Consider the following 12,138-nt stretch of genomic DNA (forward strand, 5'->3'; position numbering starts at 1 on the left):
GCATACAAAACAGTAACCCATTTCGGGCAGGGCATTCTGGAGTTGTAGATATCTCTATTTGTAAGTAAACGGAATTCTGAATCTTGAAAGTTTTGTATTTTTCAGATGAAAAGATAGGTTTTGCGGGCTTCGTTTTCCTCAGATAAATCCGATGTTTATCCAAAGTTTTGCCTCACCAGGGGAAGGACTTGTATTTTTTATCGTTTGTAAAAGTGTGCTTTCAGAAGCTTTAGAATTTCTTTCCCTTCTATGGATTAGAATTCACAGATTTTTTAGTAAACACCTTTCACAGATACTTAAAGGGGTGATAATGACCAAAATACGTGAGATTTGTTTTCATCACTCCTTTTTAAGAAAAAGGACTCTATCATGGTAGTGATACCCCACAAGGGGAAAATAAAACCTAACTTGGCTTTAGATGGGATCACTCTCCTTCCTGCTTTAAAAGGGCCAATTATACATTATTTAAAATAGCCCCAAACTAAACAATCCAAATGTGTCAATGGGCAAATGGATAAACAAAATGTGATACATTCATAGAATTAAATACTACTCAGCAATAAAAATGAACTGATATGTCCATCAATGAGAATTAATCTCAGGATGATTATGCTGAGTGAAAGAATTCAGACACAAAGAGAATATATGCTGTGCAATGTCATGGTATGAAATTCTACAAAAGGTAAAACTATGTTGATGGAAAGCAGATCAGTGATTGCTAAGGAACCAGATGAGGAGAAACAACTGACTGCAGAGAAGCTCCAGGAAACTTGGAGCTAAGAAAATGTTCTTATGATTATGATGGTGGTTGCATGATTGCACACATTCATGTAAACTCATTGAGTTGTACACTTAAAATTGGTGAATAGTATTTTGTGTAAATTTATACTTCAGTAAAAGCCAGCCCCCCAATTTTATAAAATGCAAAATTTGAAAAATATTACCTTAAATGATAGAGCAGTTGTATTTCATCAACTCTGATACAATTGAATCTAAGGTCACCATTATTTTACATACCAGGAGAGAAACAAATGCTACCAATTAAACTATGACACCCCATCAATTTCAAGATGCATCCTGATTTCAGAGGTGTTAATATGTGAAAAAAACATGTCTTAGAATTAATTGAACATATTTCTGTGCAATTGTATCATATGCAATTAAGGAAAAAGGAAGTGAAATGGCAAGTGATAAGTAGAGAGCTACAGATAGACCCCACAGGGGTTAGTACCAAGTTAAGGATGCAATAGAAGCCCAAGGGAGAAAGCTGGCTCAGGGCCCCAGTCTCATTTTGTTGACAGCTAGAATGTATTTTCCAGACTCTGTACTTTTCTCACCTTTATTGCCAAACATATGCTTGAGTTCCTAATTCCTGTTCCCAAGACCGTTTCCCTGTGTTTGGAATCTGTCATTCACTCTTGCCTCCAATACCTGCCTGTTCTTACAAGCCTAGCTTAAGAATCTGCCTCTGACCTGCCACTTAGCTCTGTGTTTACATCTTGGTGTATGCCTTGTTTTTGGAGTGCTTGTTAGCTTTTAACCACTGACGATATGTCAGTCATCAGAGTTGGGTGGTGTAAAAAAGGATTCTGTCGTGGTACTGATGCCCCACTAGGAGTACAAAATAAAACCCAACTTGCTTTAGATGGGATCACTCTTCTTCCTGCTTTAGAAAGGAGCAATTATACATTATTTAAAATAGTCCCAAACTGGAAACAATCCAAATGTCTGTCAGTGGGCAAATGGATAAACAAATGTGCTACATGCATAGAATGAAATACTACTCAGAGTAAGGTCCAAGGCTCAGTCCTTAGACAGGCTCTTTTCTATGTACACTTACTTCTTTTTTAAATTTAATCCATTCTTTTCACTTTCCTCTCCTCGCTAAAAACTCCAAAATTTATATCTCCAGCCCATATCTCTCCCCTAAATTTCAGGCTCATATTTCCAACTGCCTACTGGACATCTCCCTTAGATGTCTAACACATTCAGATTCCTTGAACACATAAAAAACTGAACACTTGATCACTTCCCACACCAACTGTACTAGTTTACTATTGCTGCATTAAGAAATTACCCAAATTTAGTGGGTTAAAAATAACACAAGTTTATTATCTTACAGTTCTAAAGGTTAAAAGTCCAACAACAGGTCTCACTGGTCTAAAATCAAAGGACTGGATTCCTTCCTGGAGGCTCTAGGAAAGAATCTAGTTCCTTGTCTTTTTTCAGATTTTTGAGGCTGCTTGTATTGCTTGGCTGGTGGCCCCTTCCTCCATCTTCAAAGCGAGCAATGCAGCATCTATTTCTTTCCGTGCTTCATGTGTGTCTCTTTTTCATTCTCTCTTCTGCCTCACCTTTTCACTTCTAAGGACCCCTGTGATTATACTTCACTAACCTGGGTAATCCAAGATACTCTCCCTTTGTTTATGTCAGGTGATTAGCAACCTTAATTCCTTTTGCTATATAATTTATGTTAAAAAACAAAATTTGAACTGGGTAAATTTGAAGATCTAATTGGCTTTATTAAGTGACTCAGGAATTGGGCAGCATGCCATTGAGCACACAGATGTTCCAAGGAGCTGTACAAAATGGAAGGTATTTATAGGCAGGAAAATGGGGCAAGGAAATGATCAGCAAAAGAAAATAAAGGATTGTTTGAGGCCAGGATTTCTTCTATTAGGTGATGGGGGTGGATGGCAGGGATTTTATCATGTGTATTTCCTCACTAGTGCTGATTAAGAAGCTTCAGATTTACTATTAAAAGGTCACGCTCCTGGAATAGGTTGAAACTGTAATTAAGTCTTGGTTTGGTGTTTTAGGGAAAAATTACTCCATTTTGGGCTTCTGTTGTTTCTTTTTTTGGCACGTAACATAGTCACAGGTTCTGGGGATTACAGTGTAGACAACTTGTGGGGACATTATTTTATCTACTGTAAAGTTTCCTTTTAATTAAAGTTTAACACATGTATAAATAAGTGCACAAATAATAAATGTACAACTTGGTGAATTTTCAGAGTAAACACTTTCATGTAACCAGCACTGAGATCAAGAAACAACACTGCCCAATGTTCAGTTGGTCTTTTTTTCTTCCTTCCCAGTCACTTACCCGACTAAGAATACTACCATCCTGACTTCTAACACTGTTAGTTAGTTTTTTTGTTGTAGTTTAAAGTATCATTGATACACATTCTTATGTTAGCTTCCGATATACAACACAGTGGTTCAACAGTTACCCATATTATTAAATTCTCACTCTCTCTAGTGAAGTCACTCTCAACATAGTAAGATGTTACAGAACTATCAGTTGTATTTTCTGTGCTGTACTTCTGTCCCTGTGACCAACCTATGTTGTGATTATGAATTATTGTGCCCCTTATTCCCTTCCCCCACCCCAACAATCTCTCCCCCTAATAAACCACTAGTCCCCTCTTCCTGTCTATGAGTCCACTGCTATTTTGCCCCTTGTGTTTTAATTTGTTTTAATACTCCATAAATGAGGTAAATCATTTCATATTTGTCTTTCTCCACCTGGCTTATTTCACTGAGCATACTACCCTCTAGATACATGCATGTTGTTGCAAATGGCAGTATTTCTTTTCTTTTTGTGGCTGAATAATATTCCATTGTGTCTATGTACCACATCTTCATTATCTATTCGTCTATTGATGGACACTTAGGTTGCTTCCATATCTTGGCTATTGCAAACAGTGTGGTGATAAAGATAGGGGTGCATATATCTTTTCGTATCAGGGATTTTATTCTCTTTGGGTAAGTTCCCAGAAGTGGAATTACTTGATCAAATGGTCTTTTTATTTTTAGTTTTTTGAGGAACCTCCATATTGCTTTCCACAACGATTGCACCAATATACATTCCTACCAACAGTGTAGGAGGGATCCCATTTCTCCGCATCATCTCCAGCATTTCTTATTTCTTGTCTTTTGAATAGTGGCCATCCTAAATGGTGTGAGGTGATACCTCATTGTGCTTTTAATTTGCATTTCCCTGATGCTTAGTGATATGGAGCATCTTTTCATGTGCCTGTTGGCCATCTGTATTCCTTGGAAACCTGTCTATTCAGGTCTCCACCCATTTTTTATTCAAGTTATTTGTTCTTTGGGTGTTGAGGCATATGAATTCTTTATATATTTTGGATGTTAACCTCTTGTTGGATATGTCATTTACAAATATGTTCTCCCATACTGTAGGATGCCTTTTTGCTCTGCTAATGGTGTCCTTTGCTGTAAAGAAGCTTCTTAGTTTGATGAGTCCCACTTGTTGATTTTTCTTTTTGCTTCCCTTGCCTGAGGAAATGTGTCGAGGAAAAAGTTGCTCATGTTTACATTCAAGAGATTTTTGCCTATGTTTTTTTCTATGAGTCCTATGGTTTTATAACTTACATTCAGGTCTTTGATCCATTTCAAGTTTACTTTTGTGTAAGGAGTTAGACAGTAATCCAGTTTCATTCTCTTACATGTAGCTGTCCAGTTTTACCAACACCAGCTGTTGAAGAGGCTGTCATTTCCCCATTGTATATCCATGACTCCTTATCATATATTAATTGACCATATATGCTTGGGTTACTATCTGGACTCTCTATTCTGTTCCACTGGTCTATGGGTCTGTTCTTGTGCCAGTACCAAATTGTTTTGATTACTGTGTCTTTGTAGTAGAGATTGAAGCTGGGGAGCATAATCCCCCCAGCTTTACTCTTCCTTCTCAGGAGTGCTTTGGCTATTTTGGGTCTTTTGTGGTTCCATATGAATTTTAAACCTATTTGTTACAGTTCATTGAAGAATGCTGTCAGTATTTTGATAGGGATTGCACTGAATCTGTAGATTGCTTTAGGCAGGATGGCCATTTTGACAATATTAATTATTCCTATCCATGAGCATGGGATGTGTTTCCATTTATTGGTATCTTCTTTAATTTCTATCATGAGCATCTTGTAGCTTTCAGAGTAGACATCTTTCACTTCCTTGGTTAGGTTTATTCCTAGGTATTTTATTCTTTTGATGCAATTGTAAATGGAGTTGTTATCAAGATATTCCCAGGTAAATAGAAACTGAGAGAAGTTCATTGCCAGTAGACCTACCTTACAGGAAGTTTTTACAGCTGAAATCCAATGGCCCCAGACATTAATTCAAATCTATACAAAAAAAATCACACAAGAACACAGGTAAAGTTAATTGTGGGAGGAGGGAAGTTATTGAAAGGACATGATGGCCAGTTGACCGAGGAGCTGGACCCGGGCAATTGGAAGCTCCTCAGCTTCTCCCCTATCCTTGGAATGTATATTCTGCCCAGTATTCTGACACTAGGAGCTATTTTGAGGACACAGTCATGAGAGAGTAATGTGTTATTGGGACTGTCTGGACTGGATACATGACTGAACTCCATTAAGGCCTCTATATAAGCATGTAAAATTCTAGCAGGAAGATAGAGAGATTTATTCATCTTGCTGCCACCCAAGAAAAGTCTCATATGTAAATTCCCTTGCTTATTAAAACTACTGCCTACCAATTTGGAGTGGTCTGCCTCTTTCTTCAGTCTCTTCTTGGCCTCTGTGTACAGGGGTCAATTTCACATTTCCCTGGGGATGTCCCAAGGTTACAAACCAATAGTAACTGTGTAATTATTAAAGATAATAGAAATGTGTATTTCTTCTTTCCCTTCTTAACTGATTTAAGAGGTAACTGTGTAAAATAATATGTATATAATGCACTGTTGGACCTGTAACATATAGAAATGTAACACATTTGCCTATAATAGCACAAAGGAGGTGGGTGGAGCAACAGAATAGTGTGCTAAGGAAATGACTCCAGATGACAACTCAAATCTACCCAAAGAGAATCAGAAATGATAAATAGGAGAGTTAGTATAACAGAAGGTATAAATATATATACTTTTTTTCTCTTATCTCCTTTCAATGTCATAAAATTATAGAATAAAATAATGTATTATTAGGTATGTAGCAGTTGTAGATGTAATATATGTAACTAATATCATTAAAAGAGGCAAAACAGAATAGAGGTATATAGGAACAATGTTTTATATCCCACTGGAATTAAATTAATATAAATCTGAAGCTGTTGTGATCCATTAAGATATGTATGGTAAGCACTACAGCTGCCATTAAGAAAAATAATTCAAAAAAATGTGAAAAAAATCATTAAAGAAGTTAATGCTACATTAGAAAAATAGTCACTTAATGCAAAAGAAAGTAGTAAAAGTGGAACAGAGGAATAAATGAAATGAGACATACAGAAAAAAAGTAAAATGGCAGACATACACCCAATTCTATCAACAGTAATATTAAATGTGAATGGATTAAATAACCCAATCAAAAGACAGAAATTTTTAGACAGGGTAAAAAAAAAACACACACACAATCCAACTATCTGCCATCTATAGGAAACACACTTTAAATTCAAAGATATAAACAGATTGAAAGTAAAAGAATAGAAAAAGATATATCATGCAAATACAATGACTAGAAAACCAAAGTGGCTAGCTATACTATTATCAGGCATAATAGACTTTCAAACAAAAAAATGTTACTAGAAATAAACAGGGACAGTCTATAATGATCAAAGAATCAATCCAATGGGAAGATAAAACAATTATAAACATATATACACTGAATAAAAGAGCACCAGAAAGATGGCGGCAGTGAGAGGAGAGACAGAGGCTTCCTCCTAAAACGATACAATCAGAAAATATAGTTGTCACAACTAATCCTGAGAGAGCAACAGGAAAGAAGACGGCGCCAGACTGCACACACCTGGAGAAAAGAGCAGACCTCAGTGAACGGGGTAACATACCAGAGCTGTGGCTCCATGGGACCCAAGCCCCTCCCCCACCCCAGCTCACCAGCGGGGAAGAAGAGAAACGGAGCAGGGAGGGAGTGGAAGGCTTGGGACTGCTGAATACCTAGCTCCGGAGATCTGTGCTGGGAGCACAAACCTACATTTCATGGTGCTTTCATCATACTCTTCTGATTACAGGGTTGGAAAGCTGGGACAGGTGGAGTTCCTGGGGAGACTGGGATTCTGGCCGCTTGTGGAAAGCAGGGACCCATATCCGGCTGCTCTGGGACAAAAGCGTATATCTGTGTGCTCGGCCCACTGGCTCAGGCACTGGAGATAGGCACAGCAGCCGGGAAGCAAGGAACAACTCTTTCCTTCCCCTAGGCACCAATACCGCTCCCCTGCCACCCCCGACATTACTTCAGAGGCTGAGCAGCTCCAGAATAGAGCTTCTGGAGACTAGAGGGTGCCATGTACAAATATTAAACACCAAAGAAACCTGGTCCAGAGTAAAATTATTAATACAACTCCCAAGAAAGATTTAAATGAAATGGACCTCGTGACTCTTCCTGAAAAGAGCACCAATATCCATGAAGGAAAATTGGACAGAAATGAAGGGAGAAATAGACAATTCAGTAATTCTTGGAGACTTCAATACCCCATTTTCAATAATGGGTAGAACAACTAGGCAGAATATCAACAAGGAAGTCCAAAAATTGAACACTATAAAGCAACTAGACCGAAGAGACACACTCCACCTACAGAACATTCCACCCAACAGTAGCAGAATGTACATTCTTCTCAAGTGCACATGGAACATTCTGTAGCATAGACCAAATGATCTGCCATAGAATACGTCAGCCTCCTCCCCGTCTCTAACCCGCTGATAAAGGAAGCGACCCGATGAGATATCGAAGACCTGAATAGGCCAGCTAGGGGACTAAAGGCATACCAGCTCAAGAGTGGTGCTGGAAAGGCACCTCTCATATTTATTGATCAGGCATCACATTCTTGAGTGGGTTAACAAGTTTCCAGACACAATGATTAACATGCTTTACTACAGGAATGTAATTGCCTCCAGGTCACTGGGGCAAGTCGTCCCTGGTGCCAGGCAATGAGGGGGTAGAGATAAGAAACAGATCTCGGCTTAGATTTAGTGAGCTGCGGCATGCACCACAGATAACAAGGAAGGCAAACAATTCCCATAGAAACAGAATGATCTATGGGTGGCAACCCGCAGAATAAACCTCAATAAATGTAAAAGGAGTGAGAGAATACAAAGTATGTTCTCTGCCCACAGATGAATGGAATTAGAAATCAACAACAGAAGAAAAACTGGAAAACTTACAAATATATGGAAATTAACACACTCTAGAACAATCAACAAGGTAAAGAAGAAATCAAATGGAAAATTAGAAAATACTCTGAGATGAATGAAAATGAACACACAACATAACAAAACTTAGGAGACACAGCAAAAGCCAAGCTTAGAGGGAAATGTATAGCTGCAAATTCTTATATTAAAAAAAGAATCATAGAGGGGAGGAGCCAAGATGATGGTGTGAGTAGGGCAGCAGAAATCTCTTCCCAAAACCATATATATTTTTGAAAATACAACAAATACAACTACTCCTAAAAGAGAGACCAGAGAACACAGTACAACAGCCAGGCTACATCTACAGCTGTGAGAACTCAGCATCTCACAAAGTGGGTAAGACACAAGCCACAGCCCAGTGGGACCCGAGCACTCTGGCCACCCCAGCTCACTGGCAGGAGGAAAGGAGTCAGAGTGGGGAGGGAGTGAAAGCGCAGGACTGCTAAATAACTAGCCCTAGTAATCCGCACCAGGAGCACAGACACACATTGCATGGTGTACTGGATATTAGGGAAACAGAAAAGTAAAATCTGCAAGCAGGGCCCTGCGGCCGGCTCCCTGGGACCAAAGAAAAGCAATTGCTTTTTGAAAGTCTTAAAGGGACAGGAGCCTCACAGCTGGACAGAAGCATCCCGGCACACTCAGCCCAGCAGGCTGGGAATCCTGAGGAACTTCAGGTGTCCCAGCCCTCTGAGTGGCAACGCAGCCCCGAAGCCCCTCACAGTGATAAGCAGCCTGCCATTCACTCCCTGTTAGTGAGGTTCGACCACAGCAGCCGAGCAGCCGGAGAATGGCTGTACCCACAGCAACCGCCCATAGTCCCCTCCCTGCATGCAGCTGCCCGGGCCAGACCTAGAGGCCGCTGCCGGTGCGCATCTGCCTGGAGCAGACAGACAAGGCCGGGGCAAGGTGCCAGGGAGCGCCGTTCTTGCAGGAGAGAACACCTGGCGCGCCTGCCACTATGGGCAGGGCTCTGGGCTGCCCCGATGGCTACCACACACACAATGGATCAGGGTATTAACGCGGACACTGCTCCTTGTGTGCGGGTATATGACACAGGCAGTGGAGAAGGGCAAAGCGACCAGCAAGCAGGAAGGGCTTTTCTCTGCCAGCAGATACATGCGCCACCTGCCTGTGACTACCCCTAATGCCATGAAAAGGCAGAAGAATTTTGTCCAATCCAGAATTACCCAGAAAACACCCAAGAGAGGGCCTGGGGAGATAGATATAACCAATCTTCCTGAAAAAGAATTCAAAATAAAGGTCATAACCATGCTGACGGATCTGCAGAGAAATATCCAAGAGCTAAGGGAACAAACTCAGGAGGGAGAATACAGAAATAAAACAATCTCTGGAAGGACTTAAGAGCAGACTGGATGAGGTGCAAGAGACTGTTAATGGAATAGAAATCAGAGAGCAGGAATACAGAGAAGCTGAGGCAGAGAGAAATAAAAGGATCTCCAGGAATGAAAGAATATTAAGAGAACTGTGTGACCAAGCAAAACGGAACAGTATTCACATTATAGGGGCACCAGAAGAAGAAGAAGAAAGAAAAAGGGATAGAAAGTGTCTTTGAAGAAATAATTGCTGAAAACTTCCCCAAACTGGGAGAGGAAATAGTCTCTCAGACAATGGAAGCCCACAGATCTCCCAACACAAGGGACCCAAAGAGGACAACACCAAGACATACAATAATTAAAATGGCAAAGATCAAAGACAAGGACAGAGTATTAAAGGCACCCAGAGAGAGAAAAAAGGTCCCCTACAAAGGAAAACCCATCAAGTTATCATAAGATTTCTCAACAGAAACCTTACAGGTGAAAAGAGAATGGCATGATAAATTTACTGCAATGAAACAGAAGGGCCTTGAAACAAGAATACTGTATCCAGCACAATTATCATTTAAATATGAAGGAGGATTAAACAATTCCCAGACAAGCAAAAGTTGAGGGAATTTGCCTCCCACAGCGCCTCTACAGGATATTTTAAAGGGACTGCTCTAGATGGAAGCACTCCTAAGGCTAAATAGATGTCAGCAGAGAAAATAAAATCAGAGCAAAGAAAGCAGACCAACCAAATACTAACTAAAGGCAAAAAATAAAATCAACTACTCACAAAAGCAGTCAAAGGAAACACTAAAGAGTACAGAATAAAACACCTAACATACAAAGAATGGAGGAGGAGGAAGAATAAGGGAGAGAAATAAACAATCATCAGACTGTGTTTATAATAGCTTAATAAGCAAGTTAACTAAGATGGTTAGATAGTAAAGAAGCTACCCTTGAAACTGTGGTAACCACGAATCTAAAGCATGCAATGGTAATAAGCACATATCTTTCAATAGTCACCCTAAATGTAAATGGACTGAATGCACCAATCAAAATACACAGAGTAATAGAATGGATAAAAAAGCAAGACGCATCTATATGCTGCTACAAGAGAGTCACCTCAAACCCAAAGACACACACAGACTAAAAGTCAAGGGATGGAAAAAGATATTTCATGCAAACAATAGGGAGATAAAAGCAGGTGTTACAGTACTTGTATCAGACAAAATAGACTTCGAAACAAAGAAAGTAACAAGAGATAAAGAAGGGCATTAAACAATGATAAAGGGGTCAGTACAACAAGAGGATATAACCATTATAAACATATATGCACCCAACACAGGAGCACCAACATATGTGAAAGAAATACTAACAGAATTAAAGGAGGAAACAGAATGCTGTGCATTCATTCTAGGAGACTTCAACACACCACTCACTCCAAAGGACAGATCCACCAGACAGAAAATAAGTAAGGACACAGAGGCACTGAACAACACACTAGAACAGATGTACCTAATAGACATCTACAGAACTCTATACCCAAAAGCAGCAGGATACACATTTCTCTCAAGCACACATGGAACATTTTCCAGAATAGACCACATACTAGGACACAAAAAGAGCCTCAGTAAATCAAAAAAGATTGAAATTCTACAAACCAACTTCTCAGACCATAAAGGTATAAAACTAGAATAAATTGTACAAAGAAAACAAAAAGGCTCACAAACACATGGAGGCTTAACAACATGCTCCTAAATAATCAATAGATCAATGACCAAATTGAAAAAGAGATCCAGCAATATATGGAAACAAATGACAACAACAGCACAAAGGCCCAACTTCTGTGCAATGCAGCAAAGGCAGTTCTAATTGGAAAGTATATAGCAACCTGGGCTTATTTAATAAAGAAAGAACAATCCCAAATGCGTAGTCTAAACTCACACTTACTGAAACTGGAAAAAGAAGAACAAATGAGGCCCAAAGTCAGCAGAAGGAGGTACATAATAAAGATCAGAGAAGAAATAAATAAAATTCAAAAGAATAAAACAATAGAAAAAAATCAATGAAAACAAGAGCTGGTTCTTTGAGAAAATAAACAAAATATATAAGCCCCTAGCCAGACTACTTAAGAGAAAAAGAGAATCTACACACGTCAACAGAATCAGAAATGGAAAAGGAAAACTCATGACAGACCCCACAGAAATACAAAGATTTATTAGAGAACACTATGAGAATCTATATGCGAAAAAGCTGGAAAACCTAGAAGAAATGGACAACTTTCTAGAAACATTGGATCACACACCATGACCAAGTGGGATTCATCTCAGGGATGCAAGGATGGTACAACATTTGAAAATCCATCACCATCATCCACCACATCAACAAAAAGAAGGACAAAAACCACATGACCATCTCCATAGACGCCAAAAAGCCATTCGACAAAATTCAACATCCATTCATGATAAAATCTCTCAACAATATGAATATAGAGGGCAAGTACCTCAACATAATAAAAGCCATATATCACAAACCCACAGGCAACATCATACTGAACAGCGAGAGGCTGAAACCTTTTCCTCTAAGATCGGGAACAAGACAGGGATGCCCACTCTCCCCACTGCTATTCAA

The 12,138-nt window shown here is 39.4% G+C and overlaps 1 long non-coding RNA gene across 1 annotated transcript in view; it reads left to right on the forward strand.

The window, feature by feature from the left end:
• Nucleotides 1–12,138, forward strand: part of LOC118968673 (uncharacterized) — an 89,022-nt gene that overhangs the window by 49,449 nt on the left and 27,435 nt on the right. The window lies entirely within an intron of this gene.

The sequence above is a fragment of the Manis javanica genome, chromosome X (assembly GCF_040802235.1).
Source record: "Manis javanica isolate MJ-LG chromosome X, MJ_LKY, whole genome shotgun sequence".
Lineage (NCBI taxonomy): Eukaryota > Metazoa > Chordata > Mammalia > Pholidota > Manidae > Manis > Manis javanica.